We start from the raw sequence: 12,657 nt of genomic DNA, 5'->3' as shown, positions 1-12,657 counted from the left end.
TAAAATCCAGGTCACCTGATAAAAGTTTAGAGAGCATTTTCAATAGTCACAGTGCTAGGAAATGTACAAAAGAGACCATTTAATCGAATACTACAACCCAGAATTACTAGGATATGATAATAAAAAGTAACACCGCTTGCACAGCAGACACTAAGGACCAAAGGCTTTACATCATGTACATAATCAGGTCCAATGCCCTGGGGAACGTACATCACCAAACATTCTAGCAAGTTCTCTATTTTTCTGCTATGACTTTTTCCTCCTTTTTCAAAATATAGAAAAATATATAATATCTGAGGAAGAAATCACTAGAGTAAATAATACTTGAGAGTTATTACTTCAGGTCACAAAAGCAAAATCACTTCATAAAACCACCAATTCAAAATACTAATTATTCCATGAAAACCCAGAGTCTTGATTAACTAAAATGGCACCTTAGCTCCAGGTATTAATAACTATTTTGGAGCCGGAAGGAAATCTGATAATAAAGCTCCCAAAACTCCTAAAGCTGCTTAACTGGGGTATGTTTAGCAAAGAACCACCTCCTTAGTTCCTTAAGAATGTTCAACCTGGGGAAGTGGTCCAGGTAAGTACAGATGGACAGACGTCCTGCTGGAGAGAGCAGAGTTGAGAGCAAGACTAGGAGACGAGGATCCAGAGAAGGAAAGGGGGGGATCTGAGGAAGAGTGAGGAAGATGTCCAGTCATTTCTTTTTTTTCTATTTGCTTTTCCCCGACTCTCAAAACTCACTTGTCAGTTTATTTACTCATCAAAATATCAAGTTCAGTGCTTGGTGCTTGGTGTGGGAAAAAATCTGGTAGAGGAAACAGACGTGGAAGTTAACAGTCACAGAACAGGGCAGCCTTACAGTTACTCAGGTCTTACAGGACAATACAGAGGGGCATCCGCTAACCGGAACGCCCGCTCCGGGCAAGGTTATACGGCAGGTGCTCCTGTATACACTATCCCGTTTAGAAATAAACATCAGTCCTATTTACTCTTTCTATTCAGGAGATGAAGACATGGAGCTTTGAGATATAAGAGGGAGGATTCAGAATGAAATTTGGGACCCCTCACCCCAAGTCCAGGGCTCTTCCTAAGGCACTATAATCCTCCTCCAACTATTCTAGTTTCTCATTCTTGACTTCCCTTCCTCCCGAATTTTTTTTCCTAGAAGGGCAAAAGGGTGCCAGATGAAAAGCCAAAACTCAAATGCCAGCGGAAAGTGACAGATGATGCAAATAAGGGAAGCAGACAGCAGGATGGTGTGGACGAGACGGTACGGTGGCGACTGGCCAACTGGAGAGTCAAGTCCTTTCTAAAGCAGAAAGACCCCCTCAGCTCCCACCCTCCGAGGTCATGCAGAAATGCGGGTCCAGGGATTTGAGAAACCTTCCAGTTTCTGAAAGAGTTTTGAAATCTAGACTTCTCATATGACTCTCCTTATTTTAAAAGAGAAGCTCCCTAAATCAGCTGTTACTAAGTCCCTGGGCTGGATTCTGCCTATGGGGTACCAGCTTCCGATCTCTGCTCCAGATGAGAGGTGGCCAGTCTCTCTGGCATTGCCCTGCATCCCTGTGGTATTTCACCTGTAGAGCTTAACCACCAAGCAGTCATTACAAAACAAACCACAGGACTGGTGCTGGTGTTGTTAGGACCTTATTCAATTCTGCGGTATTAACGAGACAGGTACATGTACGGACAGTCATGGTGAAGCAAACAATTTATACATCATCTGTTCCAAAATCCATCAAGTGTCTGACTCACTTCCTCAACATCCTTACCAAGTAGTTCTTGGCTTCCGCTTGAACATCTCCATTAAAACAACCCCTGAGTCTCTCTCTTCAAAAGGCCTGGTATTTTCACTCTGCTTTTGGTCTTCCATATACAAAGTTCCTTTTTCAAATTAATTTGAACCCTGCATCCTTGTATTGGCCACGCACTAGTTCCTGGATCATTATACCTAAAACACAGTATTCCAGGAGTGGATGGACCGACATTTCCATCACATTCTGGACAGTGTTTCTTTCCATGTGGACCACGTCAGCTTTTCCACGAGTCTAGTACACTTTCGTCCCTGGCCCTGGGGGCCTATAGCATCATCTAGCAACGCAAGCGAGCCAGCGAAGATCCAGACTAGAGGGGAAAGCAAGCTATTCTTTGTACCACATTTCTTACTGTGATTTTTTTAAGAATATATTTATGCCCTAGTCTCCATGTCCATAATTGGGAATACACACATTGCTTCCTATAAATAATTACTTTAACTCTTTGGTTGAAAAAATCTGATACCCATTTTAGTAACTAGATGGGGCCAGCTTCACAGAATTAAGAGTATATACGGCCAGTTTATTTAATTTCATAGGAAGAAAGATGACTTAACATTCTAGCTTTGAAGTAGACACTAAGAAATACAGCTCCACACTCAGTGTGTGTGTCATGAACTGTAGCCAACCGAAGTCCAGTAAATTACATCATGCTGCGTAATAGCTATAGGATGATGCTTGTTTATCTGTCAAAGTCATGAAACCTTGCCAAATGTTAAATGCTTTTGGCAGACACAATTTGAAACTGCTTTTTTAAACAAAGCCTCAGCATTGAGATCCATAAGAATTCTCAAATTCAAATAAATATGGAGCGCTTCATCTCTTAAATTTAATTGGGAAATCGTTTCATTTCTTCCTTTCATATCTCCTTATCAGACGATTTCTTTATATTCTTCAGAACTCCATATACAAGAAACCTAGGAGCCATTCTAATTGCTGCCTGTCTCCTGCTCTCACATCCAATTAATTAGCAAATCCTTCAACATGCAGCTGAATCAGATCATTTCTCACCCCCAAGGAGATTCTTCCCCAGCCCAAGCCACCGTCATCGAATCCAAAACTACTACAACAGCCTCCTAACCTCGTTCACCCTTTCACAGTCTGCAAGGAACAGCCAGCGTGACCTTTATAAAACATTTATCAGATCACATCACTCCAGGAGCTGCCCATGAACTTAAAATAAAATCCAGACTTGCCACAGCTTAAGGACCTGACCGCCGCCCACCTGCCCATCCTCCTTTCTACCACTGTCCCCTCAGCCCGGATCCCGAGCCCCAGCTCTCAGGAGTTCCAGGTTGAGGGCAGTACTGCCCCCCTGGGGAGAGGGGGGCATTTGGAATGTATGGGACTATTTTGGAGGTCTTTTTCCTTTTGTTTACTTTTTAATATTTTATTGATATAGTTACATATTAACATTGTCTTCGTTTCAGCATCTAATATTGCTTTTCTCCCCCACGGGTATGGCAACCCGAGGGCAGAACCTGTCTGCCCCCTCCACCAAACGATGCCTGGGACACAGCTGATGTTCAATAACCGTCTGTGAAAGGAAGAAATGCCCACAGCAATTTTTCTTATTTGGGATTAGGAATAAAAAATTAAAAAATAAAAAAAACCTTCATTTTGACATACAGCGTCATCTAACCATCATGTCTAGTTGTTTTTTTCCTACATCAAGTTTCCTTTTTACAATGACTTCCCACTCAAATCGTTTTTACATTCCACAACTTTTATTTTTATGTAGCACAGAGAGGTAGGGGTAAATTTACAATATCCCAAGTTACCACCTAACTCTTACACACAATGAGCACAGTATTTTTGTAAACCTCAGAGTCCCTGTGTCACTTCTTCTGGTGAACACAGCCAGTAGACTAACGGTAGGGCTGCTTCTGAGGCCAACAATAGGCACCAGGTTATGAGAGGAACACACTGAGTTCTCCATAAGGAGAACTAGCTTTCACCAAAAATACTCAGACACATTTTTAAGACCAAGAAGAACTGACAAACAATGCACCATTTAAAAAAAATTTTTTTAATCATACTTTCAGCAAAATCTAAAGTTTAAACCAGGTTTATGAAAAGGGCTAAGGAAGAGGGTTAACTGAGGATGCATAGGATTATTTCTAGATTTAAAAATATTAATTTAAATCTTACAGCATCATTTATTCAAACATATAGAAGTCTGTGAAGATATGTAAAAGAGGAATAGGTATAATTTAGTTCTTTGTATGTAGCACACATATAGATGTGGTCTAGATTAGACACTAAAAGCTAAACAGTGCTTTTCTTCGATGAGTGGTATTAGGACACTGCATACAGTGACCTATGATTTGTGTGACATTGTAGGGCCCAAGTATTGTGTGCATTTTATATCATAATACAGACTACCAAGTCACAGTCTCAAAACTCACAGCAATTCACACTCCCACAAGCAATGTAAGAGAATGCTCACGTATCTGCACTTTCCAAGACTGTATATTATCAATATTTAAAATTTCTATAAGTTGATTGATAAAAAAGTGAAAACTCACTATTATTAATTTACATTCACTGACTACTAAGATGGAGCACCTTTTCAGATGTTTCTTGATTGTGTGCAATTCCTCATCCATCTAGTTATAGTCTTTGCCCCTTTTTTCTATTTTATTATTGGCTTCAGTCAACTCATAGGAGCTATACATTAGAGATAATGATCTTTGTAAGTCATTCATGTTGCATTATTTTTCCCAAGGTGTTGTTTGATTTCTATTTTTATTTATGGTCTTTATCACATTTGTTTTTTGTTTTTTTTTAAGTTACTATGTAACCAAATATGTCAGCCCTGCCTTTTGATTCTAAGCTTTATATCTTGCTTAGGAAGATGTCTTCCATAGACATTGAATAAATGTTCTCAGGAATTTTTTCCTAATTAGAGTTCATTCTTCCATGGGCCATTAAATCCGTGATATTCTAGTGTAAAGTTAATGGAGAGGCGATAAAGAAGATGAGAAAGAAAAGTATACAGGGAGAAAAAAAGGGACTAGAGAAGTCTTTTGTTAATCTTAAAGAGGGAGTTCTAACATGATGCTGCATTGCTGAACTTTTCCTCTCTATGTTGTTAATAATATTATTGAGACAGGGACCATGGGGGTAGTCAGAGTAGGGTGAGGGCCTCCGGAAAAAGCAAAGCAGGATATTTACAGTCAGAGCAATGTAACTACATGCAAGGAAACCCCCTACCAAAACTCTGTGTTAAACATTCAGCTCTAGTGTCATTCTTCAGCGAGATCAGTTAATGTTCCCCAGATAAAGAAGGGTAGCACATGTTTTTATTATGCTAATCATTTATAATCATGTGTAAGATTCACTTCAGCATGCTAAAAGGCCCAGGCCTATGTGCTGTCTTTCCTCCTTCAGATCTGACAAGGTGATTTTGCAAACTGGGCAACTAATTTAGCAAGTCAGCCCAGGCATAAACAACACAGTAAAAGGCAAGAAAGAGTCCACCTTAAAGATAAGATTGCATTTTAATACCCAAGAAGTTAAGAAGTCAGAAATTCTTAACTTACTCTTTAGTAAACAATACCTCAGCCCACCTTGGGGGCTGGGCAGGTGGCCTTGTTTGATATGCCCCCAGACCAAGATGCTGGTATCTCAGGGAGAAATCAGAGCAGGAAGTTCCTTGCGTTAATTCTAAATATTCAGGGACCACTTAATAAGTCCACACCCCTAAGCCTTTTTTCATGTTCTCAAAAATCCTCAACTGCTTATAAAACCCCTAGACAAAGCACCACCCCGGACTCTCTTGTCCCCTCCTGGAGTGAGCCAGGAGCTCTGTCCTTTCACTTTATCTCTAAATAAAAGCCTGTACCTTGCTCTCCTACAGCAACATAGTAAAAGTTCATTCCTCGGCTTCGTGAACAAGAACCCCGGCATCATTTGAAGGGAAAAACTCAAATACTTTGACTTGAAAATATAATTAAGCTATAAACATAAGGGAAAATGTACTGGTTTAAAACTGAGCACAAAAAATCCTATGGGTTTTTTCTAAAGAAGAGAAACTACATTTTTCATAATACCAAAAGTGAAATAGTATAAATGATAAAATATATTGATTCCTACTTAGGTAATATTTCACCTGAACCTTCTCCATATTAAACTTTATGGGATTGTATTATTTATACCTAACTAGACCAGTTAATTGGAAATTAATTTAGAAATTAATTTTTCCAATGTCATAACTGGAAAATAACAAAAGAAAGAATTTTTATACAGCTACAGGTAAAAAGATATTTCAGGTGCTTAAGTTAGAAATATGCATGTGCTTGCTCAAAAGCCACAAAAGGGATTTTGGGGATTAGAGCTTATAATTTTTAATATTTTTGAAAAGCCCTTAAATATTTTTTTACAAAGTGACTCCTTAAGAATTAGATCACAGATACCACTAAGGTTTCTAGTAACTAATTAGACAATTTAGTTCCCTTGTTGCAACTTGGCTGCTTTGCTTATAAAAACAAACATAAGACACACACACACAGTCAGCATCCTCCTCCTGAACTCTTAAGGGGAAGGATAAACAGTGTGATCCGCCCTCATTCACCTGCTGCTTCCTTGTGAATGCTGCAAGCATATCAAAGCAAAGAGCCAATGGGGACAAAGAAGATTCCTAAAGCCAAGGACTTCTAAAGAAGAGCAAAATAGGGAGAAGTACCCCACCAAGTATCAAGGACCTGTTACAGAGCTACAGTGGTAAGAGGGTGCGGCATTTGCCCAGGAACAGAACAACAGCCAACGGAAAGAAAAATCCAGAAACAGACCCATGCATATATAAAAGTTTGATTTATGACAAAGCAGACATTGATTGAAGTTTAGTGGAGAAAATCAGTAATTGGTGATGTCAAGATAAGTGGCTATCCAGTTTCATGGGGAAAAACTAAATTAGACTTCTATCTTGCATTAAATACAAATCAATTCCAGGGAGAAAGAAAATTTAAATACAGAAGACAAACTATAAGATATCTGGGAAACAATATAGGTTAATATTTTTATGACCTCATAGTAAGAATTTCTTAAACAAGAATCAAAATAAACAAGCTAGAAAAGTGGTAAGTCAACTAGATTAAAATTGTAAAGTTCTCTCCATCAAACTGTGTGGGAGAGGCGGGTATTTTCCTCGGTTCTTATCTGCACCACAACGAAGAATTGAAGGGCAGAGACACAGTAATAAAGCAAAGTAAAAGTTTTATTTAAAGTCACTTAGAGAGAAAGTGCAGGTGACCTCAGAGAGAGAGGAGCACCCTGAAAGGTTGGAGAAAAAGAGTTTTTAAGATTATAAAGTTACACACTTAGAAAGTGTGGGCAACCTCAGAGAAAGGAATACCCTGAAAGGCTGGGTGTTCCCGCTTTTAAGGGTTTTTCAGGAATGTGACAAAGGGCTAGGGTGTGGACTTGTTAAGTGGTCTCAAGTATCTTTGATGAGACATTAAGTTTCTTATCAGTTCTCTAGGTAATTCTGCAAAATTAGCTTAACACAAAAAATTTACTGCTCTGGTCCCCTCCCAGGACAGCAGTTTCCTGGTTTGGGGGCATATCAATCAAGACTGTCAGCCCTTCCTCCAAGATGGGTAGTTATTTGTTTGCTAAAGAGTACGTTAAGAATTTTTCTTCTTAAACTTTCTGGGTTTTTTTTTCCAAAATACAATTTTGGCCTTAAGGTGGGATCTCCCTGTCTTTATTATGCTGTTTATAGGTGGGCCTTTCAGCAGGCTAGACTAAATCTTAAAATGATCTAACTGACACAATGAAGACATGGGCAGTGCTGATACTTTTCCTTATCAGGAATATTCAAACATTCAAGGCCAAGTTGCTTTTGACCTTTTGAGATTTAACTGATTAACTCATTAACTGAGTCTTTTCTGGATTTCTAGTTTTAACTGGTTAACTGAATCCTTTCTACCATGTTCTCTTTCCCCCCTGCTCATATCTATATTTTCCTGCCTAACAAAAGGATACCTGAATCCATGGCAACTAGAGACGAGAGAGGAAGAAGATGGCAATTAATCTTAATTAGCAAAGCTGCTGTCAACATCCAAGGGACTGATCCACAGGTTAGAATCCAAGTCAAGAATCTAAGGGCACTACGGGCTCCCGGAGGTGAGAGTCGGGCATGCGAGGGATCAGGGTCCTCAGGCCCTGCCCCAGCCCACCTGGATGAAAGGACCCCAACTCAGGGGCAATTAGGCCACCCAATCCCAAGGGGAGCAAGACTGGGAGTTCCCGCTCTCCAATACACAAAAGGCCATGAGGCTAAGACAAACTCTAAGACACAGCAAACAGAGGGCAGAGGAGCAGCAGATACGTCCAGACCCCTTGCTACTTCCTTCAGCATCACTGGGCCAGAAGCCTTCCCCTGGCCGACATCACCACCGTCAACTCCACAGAGACGTCATGCAAAATTAAACTCACTAAGGCCATGATGGTGGGGACCCACAAGCCTCCTGACAAAGCCTTGAGACAGGGCCCATTGGCATAGTCAGAGTAGGGCGAGGGCCTCCGGAAAAAGCAAGGCAGGATATGTACAGTCAGAGCAATGTAACTACATGCAAGGAAACCTCCTACCAACACTCTGTGTTAAACTTTAACCTCTAGAGTCATTCTTCAGTGAGATCAGTTGATACTTCCCAGATAAAGTAGCCCATGTTTTTACTATGCTAATTATTTGTAATCATGTGTAAGATTCACTTTAGCATGCTAAAAGGGATTTAATACCTCATCAAGGACAAGCATCCTAAGGCCACTTTTAACAAGCCCTTTATGAGTTCCCAAAAATCCTCAACTGTCTATAAATCCCCTAGGCAACACACCACCCCAGGCTCTCTTGTCCCCGCCAGGAGCTCTGTCCTCTCACTGTATCTCTAAATAAAAGCCTCTCCCTGGCTCTCCTACCTTGCGTGTTTGCTAAGTTCATTCTTCGACTCCACAAACAAAAACCCCAGCATCAGCCTCTTCCCAGCTGGCTGCCAACCATCTCTCTAGGCTCACCACCGCTCCCTCACACCATTGCAAATACCACCTGCTCCAACCACAGAACTGCTGCCAAGCAGTAATCCCCCCAATATTCCCTCCTCTGCAGGGGGTTTCGTCTCGTCCCTCTCAAGGTGGCATCCTCCGACTACTCCATTGGAAATAGTAACTTTTCCCCTGTCACAGTGAGACAGGGACAGTGGGTGTCATCAGAGTAGGGTGAGGGCCTCCGGAAAAAGCAAGGCTGTATATTTACGGTCAAAGCAATGTAACAATGTAAAGTCCCTTTAGAAACTCTGTGTTCAGCATTATGCAAAGTCAAGGTCACACTAATTCTCTAGGGTAAAGATACCAGACTAGGAATACAGACACCTTGAGTGAGAACAGTTAAAGGTCAAAAGGCCAGGAGCAACTTGGCCTGGAATGTCTGAGTGTTCCGCAAGGGTATCTCAGCAGAGCCCGTGACTTCACTGTCAACAGCCCTGGAAAACAGACAACAACCCAGCCCACCTTGAGGGCGGGGCAGGCGGTACAACTCCACACCCTAAGCCCTCAATTCCCCCAAATCCTCAACTGCCTATAAATCCCCTAGACAACATACCACCCCAGGCTCTCTTGTCCCCTCCTGGCATGAGCCAGGAGCTCTGTCCTCTCACTTCATCTCTAAATAAAAGCCTGTACCTTGTTCTCCTACCTTGAGTGTTTGCAAAGCTCATTCTTTGGCTTCGTGAACAAGAACCCCGGCATCAGCAGGCCAGCTTCCTCTTTCTCACTCCATTTCCTCAATATCATTTAGGTCCACCTAACATTCTATTTTACTTATTTTGCTTACTGTCCCCTCTCCAATCTCCCCCAACCCCGCCAAGATTTCTCATGCATTTGTTTTCCACTGCATATATCCTCAGCACCCAGATCTGTGCCTAACATCTAAGAGGCACTAATATACCGTTACTGTAGAAAAGAATGAATGAACCATCGTGTAGTTTTATGCACTGACTTATCTGAGCACAGTTTACACCGGTGTCCATTTTCCAAGTTGCTAAATCACATTAGCATCACAAATTAAAAGGCAACTTAAAAACTTTTCACTTGGAATTGATGAATGATAACCAAATCTCACTGATCTAGAGTTCTTTCACTTTTTTTCCTGAAATGTCTCACTGTGACATTGTCTAAAAATGCAATTGTGGTTTTTGAGATCCGTGTCTCAACTGTAGCAAGTAGCTCATATTATCCCAAACACTTCAGTGTTACTTGCAATGACATATGATTTATTTTCCTAAAATGAAAAAAAAGCACATAAAACTTGATTGTCAGTGACTACCATGATTAAGACAGAGGACCTGAGAACTCTTTAAGAAAAGTCTTTCGTTTATTTAACAAAAAGGGGATCTTCTTGTTGCTCAGGTCATTAAAACCAGTCATTAAACCATACTTAATTCTGAATTTACTACACTGCTTAAAACTGTATTAATCTTTACAAAATAATCCAGTCAACAAATCACAAAATACATAATTGGTTTTTCAAGTACAGTGTATCCTATCTTTTCTTTCTCCTCTCTCTAATGGTTGCCTTTTCTTCCTCATTTTATTTTCTTGAAGTTTTGGGTTTGAAGGCTCTGCACACACACCAGCATTAGCAGAAAGCATGCCAGACTATGATTTAAAGGGGAAAAAAACTCTGTAAATTCCAAAGAGATCATCTACAAGATGACAGTATATCAGCTCAACAAAAGAAGTCATGTCCAAGATTAAACTAATCCTGTCTCCATCTGGTTACCTCACTCTGAGGTCAACTAAAAAAGAAATCTCCTAAAACCTTCTAGAAAATGGCAGTCAGTGAGGATTATCAACAAGGCACATCCATGTTATAATATAAACCTCTGCCAATTTCAAAAATTGATGGCTAAGGGCTCTCCAGCAGTGACATTTGATCCCCCATCAGTCTGCAGTATGCAAGAGAAAAGCAAAGACCAGTCATCTGAACCTTCCACCACAGACAGACTCACACCAAACTATAACAAAACATTCTTACTTAAGGAAATTGCTACTGTTATTATGTCCTTCCCATAAATGTAAACAGGTTTCTTAGTTTCAATTCTAAATTTGGAGACAGAAACACAGCAGTTAAACATTTTAGACTAGCGCTGTTTCTCCATAAAATGCCTGAAAACAGTAAGCATATATAACCGAAAGAACCACTGAAAATAACTCCAGAAGTTAAAAACCAATCCATCCAAACAATGCTTTTAAATACTCTATTAAATAAACTTATAAAGTTGGCATAAACAACTGCAAATAGAATGGAATGACATACTAGACATAATAAACGAGACAATTTTTGAAAGAAAATGTAAACAACCCTGATGGATAGAAAATTAATAACATGCATCTCTGCCTAATGCAATTAAGCTTTTGATGTCTGCTGGTTTTCTGAAAGGTTTCACAGTGTCTTCATTTCCAGAGAACAGAGAAGACACGTGAAAAGGCTATGCAAGTGAGGTTCACACGTGAGCGCCTCACTTCCCAGCTTTGCTTAGCCAACTTCCACTCCTACGGAGCCATATTCTGCTAGAGTTGGAAGTTTATACAGGAGAGCGGTTCTCAGCCCAGCTGCACCTATGGAGGGGGTGGGGGTAACAATACTGTAGCCCCAGCTCTACCTCTGATGGCACTGACTGAACTGTCCCAGAGCGGGGTCCAGGCAGCGGTATTTTTACAAACCATGCAGATGATCCTAGTGAGTGGTCTGTACTGGAAGCCACTGGTTCTCACCCAGCTCTTCTAAAAGAAGATCTTGGTGGGTAGGAGGGATATCTTGGCTTTGCTCAAAACACGTCCAATACTGAAACCCAAAACCTCATTTGAAATATCTAAAGGTAACATTCTATTTTATGGTGGTCAGTTTTTGAATACAACTGGTTATTTTATAGGCAGCCCATCATTTCCCCTGACAGCTAGCGTTCCAAGATTTTACACTTGTCCCTCCCTCTAAAATCACTCCCTCAGTCTCCACGTGACTGGCTCCTCCTCCCCATTCAGCTCTGGGCTCAGATGTCACCTCCTGGAAGATGACGTCCCCAGCCAGTGGCCATCGCTTCACTCAGGGCATTCCTTACACATAAAGCGTGTGTGTGCTTGCTGACTAGTCCCGGGTCTGAAAAGCAAACTCCATTCGGCAGCTCCATCTTGTCTGTCTTGGTCAACACCGCCCCTTCAGCAAGTGGCAAGTGGCACGGTGCCCAGCAGAGTATCCACTCAATACAAGCATTTGAATGAATAAATGAAACAGAACAAGAGATAATGGGCAAGCTAAAGCAAAAAGGAAAACTCAGATTGGCATGTAAAGTGAATGGTCAGCTATGCAGATTATAAAATACTGGACAAAGTGTAAAGGACAACATATGATTGTATGTGTGTGTGTGTGCAACAAAGATTCTGGAGGCTGTAGACCCCCCTTAATTGCCATATAACTTCAAAATGCATAAAGTCTCACTGAAATGTCCCCAAATTTGCAGAGATAGTCTTATGAAGCGTTTTTATTGTGCATCAGTTTACCAACTGAAATCAAAGTTAAGATAAACTTTCGATACACGGTGAAAACATTCCAACATGTTCAAATTATTGCTGTTCTAACACTCCAAATCACCACTAAATGCTAAACATTAGAGCAGAAAAATGTAACCATGTTGGAAATGCTTATGATCTCGTGGTGAAGAAGGGAGTTAAAAAACGTAAACATATGAAATTACTTGGAACACCTAAAATGATTAAAAAAAAAAAAAAGTCAGCCTAGGGAGACCTTCAAACTCATCCTATATAAACTCTTTCC

At 40.6% G+C, this 12,657-nt stretch overlaps 1 protein-coding gene across 11 annotated transcripts in view; it reads right to left on the bottom strand.

Moving 5' to 3' along the window:
* Positions 1–12,657, bottom strand: part of BICD1 (BICD cargo adaptor 1) — a 181,875-nt gene that overhangs the window by 160,486 nt on the left and 8,732 nt on the right. The gene's annotated exons all lie outside the window — the stretch shown is intronic.

The sequence above is a fragment of the Manis pentadactyla genome, chromosome 14 (assembly GCF_030020395.1).
Source record: "Manis pentadactyla isolate mManPen7 chromosome 14, mManPen7.hap1, whole genome shotgun sequence".
Classification (NCBI taxonomy): Eukaryota; Metazoa; Chordata; class Mammalia; order Pholidota; family Manidae; genus Manis; species Manis pentadactyla.
This window is presented reverse-complemented; position numbering and strand designations above follow the sequence as displayed.